The sequence below is a fragment of the Camelus dromedarius genome, unplaced genomic scaffold, assembly GCF_036321535.1.
Source record: "Camelus dromedarius isolate mCamDro1 unplaced genomic scaffold, mCamDro1.pat HAP1_SCAFFOLD_114, whole genome shotgun sequence".
Classification (NCBI taxonomy): domain Eukaryota; kingdom Metazoa; phylum Chordata; class Mammalia; order Artiodactyla; family Camelidae; genus Camelus; species Camelus dromedarius.
In genome coordinates, this window is record NW_026989787.1 from 4161890 (window position 1) to 4176169 (window position 14280).

At 36.2% G+C, this 14280-nt stretch overlaps 1 long non-coding RNA gene across 1 annotated transcript in view; it reads right to left on the minus strand.

Moving 5' to 3' along the window:
• The window catches only part of LOC135320731 (uncharacterized), a 48341-nt gene that overhangs the window by 13723 nt on the left and 20338 nt on the right, over nucleotides 1-14280 (minus strand). The window lies entirely within an intron of this gene.

The following is a 14280-nucleotide window of genomic DNA, read 5'->3' on the forward strand; positions in this document are numbered from 1 at the left end:
CCTCAATGCTGAAGTTTCAGTCTCCTGCCATGATTGTTCATACCTCTCAGTTGATTAGTAATTCTAAATGACAATGCAAATCAAAGTGAATTTTCATATTGTGTTTACACCATTAGTGAAAATCTAATTAAATATCTAATAATTAATGCAACTCCTTCCAGGAGAGTTAATACATTAGAGAATGTCAATGGGGAATATCCAGTGGGAATATTACCTTCATTGTTGTGTTTCATATTGTGAATTGAGTGAATTATAGTGTATATTATATTTTATATGCATATTTTTTAAAAACTGTGTGGGCAAGACCATCCAGTTCTTGGTACAGTAATGTAACTTTCTTTTAGTTGGACATTATTATATTGATGTCTTACACCAGGTCACCCAGTCAGCTAGCCAGTAAACATTTAGAGAGTGCCTAATACGTGACCAGCACTGTGTTAAATGTTAGTGATATAGAAAGTGTTAATATAGAGACCTTTTTCTCAAAAGGATCTTTTCTTAAATTACTAACCATTATAATTAACTTAAGCTTCTAATTTTCAGTGGGGAACTTTTGAGTGGAATTCAGAGAAGGTTATGGTGTGTATTAGAATATCCTTTGGCATTCTATTTCCACATGAGGAGTATTTATCTTCTCCTACTTTTGGGCTTGAACTTGTAACTTGCTTTGGCCCGTAGGCTATCAGCAGATATGATGTGATGCAAGCCAAGGCTTGAAATGTGCTAATGCACTGGGCTTTCTGTCTTGTACTCTACCTCTACCATGAGGACATGCTGAGTAGACTGATTGGCCTCAAACAATTCAAAGGCACTTAAGATTAGACCTGAACTGAACCCATGTCCTGGAAATAAACCTAAGTGAGGGCATCAGAGTTCTCAGCAGAGCTGGCCCAGTGGGTCAGCAGTTTGAGGTAGAACCCCAGATGAACAATTAGTCAGTGCATAAGAATACTTAGCTTTATAAGCCTCTAAGCTTTGGGATGTTTTGTTGCAGACCCATAGCTGACAGACACAAATGAATCTGTGGTTTATAGTGATTGCAATAACAGATCTGTTTTTCTTTTTAGATCTTGTATTTAAAAATATTTACAAGAGTATAAATATGTGTTCTCTGTTTTAAGGAAACAGAGGCTTCATCATTATTTAACTATAATTTAAGAACCAAGCAACAAAGGCAGAAACAGTGAAAACATCAATGGTGTAAATGTAATAATATGAATGATTCTATTCTGCCAAATGTATCCATGACAATTTCTTAAGTGATCATCAAAGTATAGGCAAATTATTCTCCTCGGAAGGCCCTGTAAGCTCCCTGTGTAGTTAACCAGTTTACATAAACATGGAAGACAGTGATGGAGTTGCTTCTTGATTTAAAAAAAAAGTTGTGTCAGCGTGTTTAGGTAATTTTTTAGAGTTGTGTTTGTGTTTCATCTGAGTTGGCTCAAAAAATGACAAATAGGCAACATAAATATAAAAATTCAAGGCCACTAAGAGAAAGAAATATGTGCTAGACTTAAAGCCATTAATATGCAATTGTTAACTCCTTAAAATAAAGCACACTCTTATTTTATATTATACACCTCTAGTCCTTAGAGCTATGTCTTTCATGATGTTGGTATATCATGTATGAGCAATAAATAGTATTATGTGACTCAAACAATGATCACACATAAATATATTACTAATGAAAAGTTAAATGTTTAGGGACCTTTGTATTGTTAGTCCTTGTATAAGTTACTAAATTTACTAAAACAACCTTTTCATGTACATATGTACATTAATAATAGAAAGTCATCTGGCATAAATTAACTGTATTTTCAGTGATTATAGTCACACCTCAAATCTCTGGAAGCAGTTATTTGGTACACTTGGACATGGACTTTTAAAAACTAGATTAAATTATTAGTAACTGTAAAATCTCTGAAAGAAAATGCTTCTTTCAGGACGTTATATATAAATATAAAATTGAAAGAAGGACGTACCCTCCTGTGAGAAAAGCAAATGTAAATATCCAGTTGTGTGGATTAGGTGAAGCAAGGCCCTAGCGTTCACTCTACATACTTTTATAGTGGGCGTTTTTTCACCCTGACTCTTTCACCTCAGGTTGACTAAATGTGACTTGTTCACAACTCAAAATTTAAATAGTTTGAGCTCATGTACGCCTTATGAAAAAAGTGAGATTCAACATTGCATATTTAACTCTTAAAGTGTAAACTGTCTCATATTTACTATCACACAAAATAACAGAACAAAAATAGGTAAATACAGTAGAAAAATATAAATCTGTAGGCAAAATTGACCTGTAAAAATAAATGGGATTATTCCAACAGTGCAAATTAGTTTGCCTGTATACAATAAATTAATGTAGTATGGCACATTAATAGATTACAAAACTACAAGGGGAAAAGCAATTGATCATTTCAGAAGATGCAGAGAAAATACGTGATTAAAGTCCAATACTGGTCCTAATAAAAAGCTCTTAGAAAACAAGAAGTGAAAGAACTTCTTTATTCTGACAAAGAATACCTGAAAGAAAAAAAACAACAAAGTAAACTATTGTGATGAATACAAAAAAGGTAAAAACATTAACTTCAAAATTAGAAACAAGTTAACAATAACCTCTATGACCTCTTCCATTCATCATTGTAAGGGAGGTACTTAAGACCTTAGTAAGAAACAGAATCAAGTGTATTATTTACTAGAATCTGAATGAAATAATCTAAACTGTTTATGTTAAAAAAACCTAAAAGATAGGTATAAAAAGAGTAGTTTTCAGAGACTAAGTATCAGGTTTATTTCTATGCCTAGAAACAAAATGTTAGAAATGCAATAAACAGATACAATTTTAACCACAGAAAAATATGAAGAAAAGAAATTCACCAAATAAAAGTCTTGCATGCCATCCGAAAAAAAAAATATGACTGTGTGGAAATGCATTAAAGATACAAAAGTAACTGGATAAATATAGCTTCTTCATGAATATGGAAAGCCAATATCTTAACCATATAAAATCTTACCAAAGTGATTCAGATTTCATCTCTATGATTAAATTCTGGCAGAGGTTTGAATGGTACTCAACAAACTTACTCTAAAATTTATATGGAAAAAGACACAGCCAATACTAGTCAAGTTATTCTTGAAGAAAATTAGGTGAGTGTAAATTCCAGCCATAAATGTTAGCCAGTAACACTTAGCAGAAAAGATAGAAAAACACACAAATGTGAAACTTTAAGTTTAAACTTTAAAGTACAAGAGATGTGGTGTTGGGGCAAGGAATAGCGACTTTATTTGGAAAGCTGGCAGACCGAGAGGATGGCTGACTAATGTCTTGGAGAACCATCCAGATCCAGTCACAATACAGGCTTCTTTTATACAAAACAAAAACAAAAACAAAAAACAAAAAACAAACAACAAAAACAAGGGAGGGTGTATGGTTGTTTGTTGCAAACTTCTTGCTGTAGAAATTCTTTGTTCTTGCAGCTGTCCATGTGGGTCAGTTCATGGTGTCCCTGTAAACCTCCAACAAACAAGTGTTATTCTCTATTCTGCAGCTTCTTATCTTTATGTGAGTGCAGAGCTAGCAAGACTAAGCCTAGGAAACCGGGCACAGTGGCCAAAACTAAAGGAACAGATCTAATATAGAGTCAGATTTATTCTCCTCTATTACATTAACTTCAGAAAATTATAATATCCTTATAAATTAAAGGTGTACACACACGAACTCCAGCAATTTTTTTCCTAAGATATCTTCAACCTTCTGCATGTGTTCTGTGTTCATCAAGATAAATATACAAGTATGTTCATAACATCATTGCTTATAGTAATCAAACATTGTAAATAACTCAAATATCCATTTTTTGGAAAATGGATTAATGGAGTAATTTCTAAGTTGCATTCTAAAAATTTCAGTTTTATAAAAACTAATAATTCTAAATATAAAAATTGTAGTAAAGTGAATGTTTCAGGGGAAATTGAACAAAAATATAACATTTAATAAATATAAATGGCAACAAACTAAGTGATATCATTTTATTGATATATATGTGTGTTCAAGAAATTATAAAGAAAAGCAGGAGAATGCATTTTAAAATCTCAGGATACCTCCATAGTGAAGAAAGAGAGGTAAATAGGATAAAAATAAAAGCACATTAGGGGCTTTAATAATAAAGTACATGGTTTAGTTAATTTCAAAAAGAAGGTTCATAAATTTCAGTTAGCCAGACAATTATCCACTTTTGTTGTTTAAATTTTATCTTACTTATTTTTGTGAAAATAGTACAACTTTAGCCTTATGAAATTTGTGGACACTTCCTTTCTGACTTACTACATAGTTACTTTTTGTCATTTTTATATGTACCTTTAAAAATATATATTCTGTGAGGTGTACAAATTGTTAGACAAAAGTTGGAAACTCTATAAGAAAATCCTCTCTATACTTTTTTTGTCTAATTAATCTAGAAAGTTTCAAAGGATTTGTTTGTTTTTATTACTGTAAATCCTCTCACATTAATTTTGAGTTTCTCAATATCCCGACATTCTTTTTTATCAGTCTACCCTATATCTACATATATGAGAGGACCAAGACCCTGATGCCACAATCATTCTTCCCAGAGGAAGCCCATGTCCTGGGATCTATAGGACCCAGCAGCATATATAAATATATATTTATCTACACTGGCACATTATAATCACTCATAATTACCTTTGGACTCACTTTTGGTGTTGAATACTCTATATGTCTGGACAAGTGTACAATGGTATTTATCCACTATTACAGTACCACACACAATTGTTTCATTGCCCTAAAAATCCCCTGTGCTTTACCTAATCAATCTTCCCTTTCTCATAACACTTAGCAATTTTTCATCTTTTTATTATCTCCATAGTATTGTTTTTTCCAGAATATCATGAGGTTGGAACCATATAATACATAGCCTTTGTAGATTGGCTTCTTTCACTTATCATTATACATTTAAGGATCTATATTATCTTTCTATGGCTTAATAGCTCATTTCTTTTCAGCACTGAATAATAATCCATTGTCTGATTTTACTATGGTTTATCCATTCTCCTACTGAAGGATATTTTTGTTGCTTCCATGTTTTGATAATTACAAACAAACCTGATGTAAATATCCTTGTGTAGGTTTTCATGTGGACCTAGTTTTCAGCTCCTTTATGTAAACTGCGAAGAGTTGACTTGAAGGATTTTATGGTAAGAGCACATTTAGTTTTGTAAGAAACTGCCAAACTATCTTCCAAACTGTTTTAATCATTTTGTATTTCCATCAGCAATAAATAAGAGTTCCTGTTGCTCTACATCTTGGCAGGATGTTTGGTGTTGTCAGTGTTCTAGATTTGGTTAGTCTAATAGGTATGTAGTAGTAACTTCTTGTTTTAATTTGTAGTTTCCTAATGACATATAATGCTGAACATATCTTCATATGTTTGCTTGCTATCTGTTATCTTCTTTGGTGAGGTGTCTGCTCAGGTAAATTGCTCATTTTTTAAATCAGGTTGTTTAATGTTCTATTGTTGAGCTTTTTAGAATTCTTTGTATATTTTGGCTAATAGTCTTTTATCAGATATATTTTTTGCAAATACATCCTCCCAATCTGTGGCATGTCTTATCATCCTTTTGACAATGTCTTTTGCAAAGAAAACAAATTGTAATTTTTTTAAAAGTTCAGCTTTGAAATTATTCCTTTCGTTGATCATGCCTTTGGTGCTTTATCAAAAAGAAAAGTGAACAAAGTCAAAATATGGACTAGATAATCCTTTAAATATCAGAACCAAATTTCCAAAGATGGAGCAAAATACCATAATGTACCTATAATAAAAAAACCAGTTAAAATGACTAGTTTCTTGATATAAAGTAGAAAATACATAAAAATATATAATTAGAAAAAATTTAACTACAGAATAATAACTATCAGGAAAAAACAACAGGTTGTTTTTTATATAATATTGGCAAAACTGGATTAAAGAAGACAGCTTCTTGAAATTTATGTTTTGTAGAAAAGTCGTCCTGAATTTTATATACTAGAAATAGCCAAAATATTATACAAGTATGAAATAAATGAAGTTATCTTCAGTGATATAAAGAATGAGGGGTTTAATGCCTGAAAAACACATCTGAAGGAAAAACAAAAGAAAGTCACACAAAAAATGAGAATAAATGAACAAAGTTTTATGTGGAAAACAAAATAGACAGTCATAAATAAATTAGTCAATAATACATATGGATAAGCCTAAATTGAGTCAATTTTCCTATTAAAAGACATTAAAATGCATAGATTCTCAGATATTTGGGGGGAATCTCTATGATATTTGCAAGAGGAACACTTAAACATGCTACAAAAATTATTGAAAATAAAATATGGAAAAAGAAACACCAGAAAGAAATACCTATTACTATAAAAAGAAGTTATATCAGTTTTAGATTTAAGCAACATAAAAGAGCAAGGGTAAATATATTGGAAATGTCATGTTTTATTTCTAAGTTTGGGTGGTAGAGTAATGGATATATATTTTATAATCATAACCTGTATGTATCAAATGTTTCATAATTTAGAAATGCAAATAAAAAAATATAATCAAATCTTACTGTAATGTAACAAATAATTAAACATTTTTTTTGCATGTATTTCCTGGGTATTAGTTATGTGTGTGTATGTTATATATATGAATGTTTTTGTCCTAGAATCAAATTATGCACACAATTTTGCTCTATGAACATTAGACATTCTATATTGAGAATCCCTTATGGTTTTAAAAGACTTTAAATATAATTAATAACAAAGTAAATTTTTATTTGTGAAAACCATAAGAAATATAATTACTCAGCTTTACTGATGCTGTTACATTGTTTTTAATGCTTCACACTGGCATTTTTCTATTAAAATAACCATTCTAATATCTCTTTATTTATGCATTTGAAACGACTTTACCTTTGTAATTAAATTCTCAAAAACCTTTAGTGAATAATATAGGTTATGAAATTTAGAGACAGAAAAAATATTACTCACAAGCCCATAATTAACTAAATTTAATCTTTGATATAGAGACTTCCAGAACGGAATCATTAAAAATATACTCAATATTGTAATCATAAATTTTGCACAGAAATTTTAAAATGTTTTACATATCCAAGAAGTCATTAACTCTGTTTTCCTTTTCTTCTTTTTCCCCACTACTTATACCTGATATGGATCAGTCTTGAAGGGATCATCAAGAGGACATGACTGCTGGAATGTGTTTCACTTCCCTTCTCTGAAGAAGCCCCACCAAGTACTCAGCATTGTGACATTAATGTGCTTGTTGCCAAGACTATCCGGACAGTATTTTAAGGCTTCTATATAAACTTTTAAGATTCTGGTGGGGTTGCGAGGAGACTCTTGTGGCTGCTCAAGACAAGTCTCATAAGTAAGTTATCTTGCTGATAAGACCTGCCACCCAATAAACTGCAGTGCTCTGCTTCTTCCTATGGTCTCTCCTTCCCCTCTGTGTTGGACCAGTTCGTGGATCATCAAGCAGAATGGGCTGAAGTACATCCTCCAGCAATTCTCTCTGTGAAGATGTCTGGGTGTAAATTTTTTGGCATCCTTTTTATTTCTAGAAGTATATTTGGTTATCACTCTCACAACTGCTAATTTGTCCAGATGCATAGTTTTAAGCTTAGAGTGATTTATCTTCCATTCATCATGATGAAAATGTCTCTCCTTACACAGATTCATTATCACGGTGGCCCAGTTTTTTTTTTTTTTTATTTCAATTCAAAATTATATAGGCAGAGCTATCTTTTCATCAATTGTGACATCAATGTTTTGAACAATTTTAATATACATGCTGTTTACTGAAATAAAATTGTATAACGTAAGAGTTGTGGGTTAAGTTTTATTTGGGGCTAAATGAGGACTATAATCTAGGAGACAGCACCTCAGGTGGCTCTGAGGAACTTTTCTGAAGAGGCAGGGGGAAACTCAGTATTATATATGTAATTTTAGTGAAGGGGAGTATGTGCAGTCAAACACACATTGAGTTCTTTTGCCAGTTATGAGGAGCAGACATCACTGTTAATGAATTTGGTGGTCTTCTAGATATAAGGAGATGCAAGAATTGGGGCTCATAAAATTTTCTCCTGAAAACATCTATCTGAATCTCTATTTTGTCAGTTTTCCCACAGCACAAAATGCCCCATTCCTAATCTCCACAGTGAACTTTCAGGGAGTGTTGGAGGTCAGCGGCTACAGTGGCTCGTGATTGGTTACAGTACCAAGCAGAGGTAGATGGCAAATGGTATAAATGATTATTCTCCTTAACATTTTTATTTCAATTATTTTTGATTACTTTTTTCTCCATTATAATTTTATATTTTACTTGAAAATATAAAGACTTATGATTGATAAAAATTCACTGTTAAATCTTTTATTTGTAAATATTAGAAAAGAAAGTTATTTTTGCTATCTCAACTTTTTTATACATTTTCTTTTAATTGTATCTGTGTTATTAACCATATAATAATCAATAATGAAAATTGATATAAAGTAACATGCATTTACAAAATCAAACAAGTTAGACTGAAATATCATTTTAAGAATTATTTTTATTTATTGGCATTTATTTTGAAATATTTTCAAAATAGACGTGATCCTCACTTTGTCTACCTGTAGATTCAATACCCTTTAACATAGCATTTATATAATCTTGTCTTACTTCTTACATTTTAAAAAATGTATCCTTTTCTTAGTACTTACTATTATTTTTTTAGGATAAATATATAGTTACCATTCCTTCTGATTCTTTGAATATCTTAGTATTACTTTGGCTTAACTACAAACATAACAAACTTAGTGGTAACACAATTATAGAATTATAATATTTTCCTCAAAGCTTTATAGCTATTTCCATAACATATTGTGGCTAGTCAGTCTTTAATAGAAGAAGACAAGGCTATTCTTTGTTTTCTCTAGAGAAGTAATTTTGTTTATATTTTTTTCTGGTCCACTTTTAAATTTAACATTTTGAAATAGATATAGATAAATATCTATTTTGCATTATAATTAAGCTTTAAACATGGTATATTCTTTTACTTATGTTAATATGCCTATTTCCCTGCCCTGGGAACAGATCTGGGTATCCAACAGTTTGGCACATTTTCTTGGTTGTTCTCTGATTGCTAAGAGTCAGGTCATACCCATACTTTAGCAACTGCACTAGATGACTGAATTTCTAATGTTATTTCCTTCTTTTGAGCTGCAGTTTCATTAAATTTATGTATTATTTATTGTAGAAGCAAATAAAAGCTTATATTTATAGGTAAATGGCATAAGTTTTAGTGGAATGTGGAGGTCACAATACACATGTTTAGTTGATATAGATCTTTACTCTAAATAATGATGAAATTTTTTGATGTTAAGTTGCCTTCCTGCTTTCCTTCCCTCTTCTTTTCTTTCTTTTTGATTGGTATTTTTTGCTCTAAAGTTTATTTTTTTGGCAAAATCTTATTTGAATTGATACAGAGATGAAGGATACACACACACACATATATGTCTATATAAACTCTACTAAATAAATAATCATAAAATCCCTGTTTCTCAAATCAATTCAAAATATTTTAAGAATGCTGCTTTCCTTGAATTAAACTTAATTCTTCTCCTCACTTATTTATTAAGCAGCATTCTTTTGTCATGCAGTGACTATAGCCTTGTTCTTCCTGTAAGTAATTGTGTTTTATAAATTTGTAAGCAACCAGAGTGATTTCAGAATTTGTTAAAGATTTACAAAAAATTGACATGATCTTAACCACATGCTGCTATTGCCAATATGCCCTTTAGAGTGATGTTTTTACTAAAAGCAATGTCTGACTCCTTCACATTCCTACAATAATGGACTTATTATTATACTACAAAAGATGACATCTTCAAACAAAAAATGTCTAACTCTATAATAATATTCCATGAATTCACTTATTACACAATATTAACAAACTGCTTAAAGAATGAATCAAAACCATATAAGATATTATTTCTCATGTATTGGAAAAAAATTATACGATGAAGTAAATTAAATCTAGTAGTGTGAAAACATTCTAAGCCTTTCTAATGATAAAAACTTTAAACATAAAATATTTTACTTCAAAAATGCTTTCAGAGATGTTATAAATGGTGAGAGGATGTATATATCATATATAGTTTTCTGTTTATGAATTTGATTATATTATAGCAATGGAACAGTGTAATATTAAATTTAAAAACATGCATATCAATTGAAGATATAAATTAACCTCAAATTTGGGTTGTAAATAATTTTATATTTAGCTTTCAGTTTTCTTTATGTGTTTTTATATAATTTCAGGAAAATAATTATCATATATAAATGTACACATCTGAGTCTGTATCTAATATGTCTCAAACTCAAGAGTTCTAAAACCCCTCAATTTCCTTCTTTCCTTCCTTCCTCTTTCCTTCTTTCCTTTCTTCTTTTCTCCCTTCTTTCCTAATCCTTTATTGGTAATTTGGGGTATAAAAGTTAATTGTTGGCAATATTTTATCAGAACTTTTAATGTGAATGAAGGATGAGAGATATATACATATATACACACACACATATAGTGATGATCCAACTTGGAATAAATATTCCCATATTTCTATGAAAAATTATGAATGCATTTAACTATAGTATGTTATTCCTTAACATTTTTCATAATATACAGTATATGTACTTACAACTTTATACTGTGAACTTAATTGTTTAATATCTACCTTCATGCATGGAAGAGTTTTTATGTTATTATAACGTATACTTTAATAATGTGATAAAGGAGAATGACATGGTGTTAAGAAATTATGTTAATGTAATGGGCTTTATGAATTCACAAATTAGCTGAGCACTGAGAGTGATTGGAATTAGATAGGCAAATCTCTTGAGGGGAGTAGGGCATTGATGTGTAAAAGATTATTTCTGAGAGTGAGAATAGCATGTGTATGGCCCTGTAGCATGAGGGAACATAGTAAGTACGAGGATTCTAAGACGTATATCTATGGTAATGATCATGAAGGTGAACAAGGAGTGATTTGAGGCAACTAACAAGGGTAAGGCCAAATATATAACAGTCAGCATATTACAGCAGGCTGTCCGGCGAGCCGGCCCTCCGCCCGCGCCGCGGGGTGGGCAAGCGCCCCGCGAGGGTCTCGGGCTCCCAGCGCACTGCCCCGCCTCCCCGCCACCCGCTAGGCGTCTTCCGGGGACGCCCCTCGCCGAGAGAGACCCTCAATCACAAGTCACCCCGCCCTCCCCACCGTCCTCGCAGTGCCACGCAACCCCGCCCCCGAACCGCCCTCCCGATCTCCCTGCAGTACCCCTCGCCCCTCGCCGGGAAGAAGTGACTCCAGCAGCCGTGGCGGCTCTTTGGGCCCAAGGGGCGGGCGCGGCAGCCATTGGCGGAGGCCGCTGCCTCCGGCTGTCAATCCCGCGGCCCGGCCCCGCCCCACCGGCGGAGCGTGGCAGGACGCAGGGCCGCGGGGGCTGTCGGGACGGCTCCAAGATGGCCGCGCGCTTGGGGTCCGCACCTGCTGGCGGCCCCGAGCACCGTTAACTGCCACCGCTGCTGACCAGAGCCGCCGGTCGGCCTGGCGACTCCGTGGGCTGTCCCCGCGGGGCGGGAGGCCGCCATGGCGACCCTGGAAAAGCTGGCGAAGGCCTTCGAGTCCCTCAAGTCCTTCCAGCGGCCGCCGCCTCAGCCCCCTCAGCCGGCACCGCAGCCGCCGCCGCCTCACCCGGTACCGCCGCCGCCTCAGCCCCCTCAGCCGGTACCGCCGCCGCCGCCGCCTCACCCGGTGCCGCCGCCGCTTCAGCCCCCTCAGCCGGCACCGCAGCCGCCGCCGCCTCAGCCCCCTCAGCCAGCACCGCAGCCGCCGCCTCCTCAGCCCCCTCAGCCAGCACCACAGCCGCCGCCGCCGCCGCCGCCTCAGCCCCCTCAGCCAGCACCGCAGCCGCCGCCGCCGCCGCCGCCTCAGCAGGCACCGCAGCCTCAACCGCCGCCGCCGCCTCAGCCCCCTCAGCCGGCACCGCAGCCGCCGCCGCTTCAGCCGGTACCGCCGCGGCCTCAGCCTCCTCATCCGGAACCGCAGCCGCCGCCTCAGCCGGCACCGCCGCCGCTTCAGCCCCTTCAGCCAGCACCGCAGCCGCCGCCGCCGCCGCCGCCTCAGCAGGCACCGCAGCCTCAACCGCCGCCGCCGCCTCAGCCCCCTCAGCCGGCACCGCAGCTGCCGCCGCCTCAGCCCCCTCAGCCGGCACCGCAGCCTCAACCGCCGCCGCCGCCGCCGCCGCCTCAGCCGGTACCGCCGCTGCTTCAGCCGGTACCACCGCCGCCGCCGCCTCAGCCCCCTCAGCCGGCACCGCAGCCTCAACCGCCACCGCCGCCCGTCCACCGTGGGTCAGGAGCCGCTGCACAGACGGTAAGTCCCTGCGGGCCCCTCCCCAGCCCTGCGCGGGTCTCCGTCCCTCCCTCGGCCTCCCCCGAAGGGCCCGAGGCGGTCCGGGCCCCAGGCCTCTGCTTTCCCGGCTGCGAAACTCGGGAAGGAACGGGGCTGTGTTGTGATCCGAGGCCGCGCGTCCCGTTCGGCTTCCTCTGGGCCACTCCCCACCCCTCTCCTTCTCCGGGCCAGGTGTAACATTTTGTCTTCCCTTTTCAACTGAGGGTTTAAAACAGTGTTTCAGATAACTGTCAAAACGCTATGCATGCAAAACCCTAGGTTAACTTAAGGGAAGGAGTAGGAGAGAAGAGGGGAAGGAGCGAAGTTCACTGGTCACTTCTGTGGGGGTGGGTTAGATGGTCACAGTGGTGAACGCTTAACTGCTACATGGCCCCGTGCGCTTACCAGCATAGTCGTTACTGTTACTAACCCCGGACAGCACTGGTGTTAAGGAGGCATGACCACGGACCGTGTGCTCATTGAGCTTAATTTTACACAAACTAAGATTTCCACAGAATCAAGACAGGCAGTAAACGCCAGCTGCGGAAGACAGCTTGTGCAGGGTTGGGGAACAGCATGGCATGATCAGAACTTTAGTTTGACTGGCTTGAAATGTAGAGGGAAAGGGAAACTTCACACTGATGAATCAGAGAGGAGATAGCTGTTTTTATTAAACTAAAATGGTTAAATGAGCCTTGTTGGTTAATGATTTGCCTTAGCAATGTGAATTTGGATTCTGCAAGTATTTTATAAGTTCTGTAAGAAGCTTGTTTTAAAATTTCAAAACTCTTAAGATATTAGAAGTTCAGTTTTATTTTATAAGAATTTTTTAAAAAGTGTTTATTTAACTCAATTAGAACTGAGTTCCTTTAACATAGACTTTATTATCTCATGTATTAATACCCTCTAGAGGTACACAATGAAAAATGTGATTTATAAACAGACACATACAGACACAAGGAAAACAGAGTATATAGCTTCAGTAACAGTTTAAGAGAAAAGTCAGAAACAGAAATTTTCCCTGGTCAAAATATCAAAAAAAGCATCTGGGGCTTATATCCTTTAATTGATTTGAGCTCTAAATGGACAAATACACATTTTTTTTTTTTAAATTGCTAAGAACAAGATTCTTTTTCACGTTGAATAATGATTTTGAAGTTTAAATAAATACCAACAATAGAGCTATGAGGGAGGAAAAATATAAAATACTGATTTTTTTTTTAATCTCACTGTAAGGTGCATTCTTAAATACATAGGAGAGAACTGTCATGATTTGCGCAACTCGCTTGCAAATAGTTCAACAGTATTAACAATGATTGAATTGAGATGGTGGGCATATGGGAATTTATCATCCTATTAAACAGTTTTCTGTACTTCTGAGACTTAGAATAAAACATTGGAAGGAACCTGTTAGACATAATGCTCTATGTGAAGTAATTTGTTCCCTTTGTGAAATTCTAGGAAGGTTAAAATGCATGTTCATAACATCAAGAAAATCACAAGCATTTACGATGTAATCAGAACTACCTGAGGATCTGTGAAACTTGGTGAGTTGGTGAATTTTTTAAAATGTCTTAAAACATTTTGTTTTTACAAAGATTACAGGAATAAGAGAAGATAAATTTTAATCAACTCTTAATATTTTTTTCCTGGTTGATGTGATATAATTAAATGTGGGGAAAAAAGGTAAATTCTAAAAGGAGACACTACCTTGATGGTTTTCTATGGAGGAAACTCAAGCAGGAGGAAGTTTAATTTAAAAACATAAATTACTGCTCTTTATAATACATTCTAAGTTGTCATTC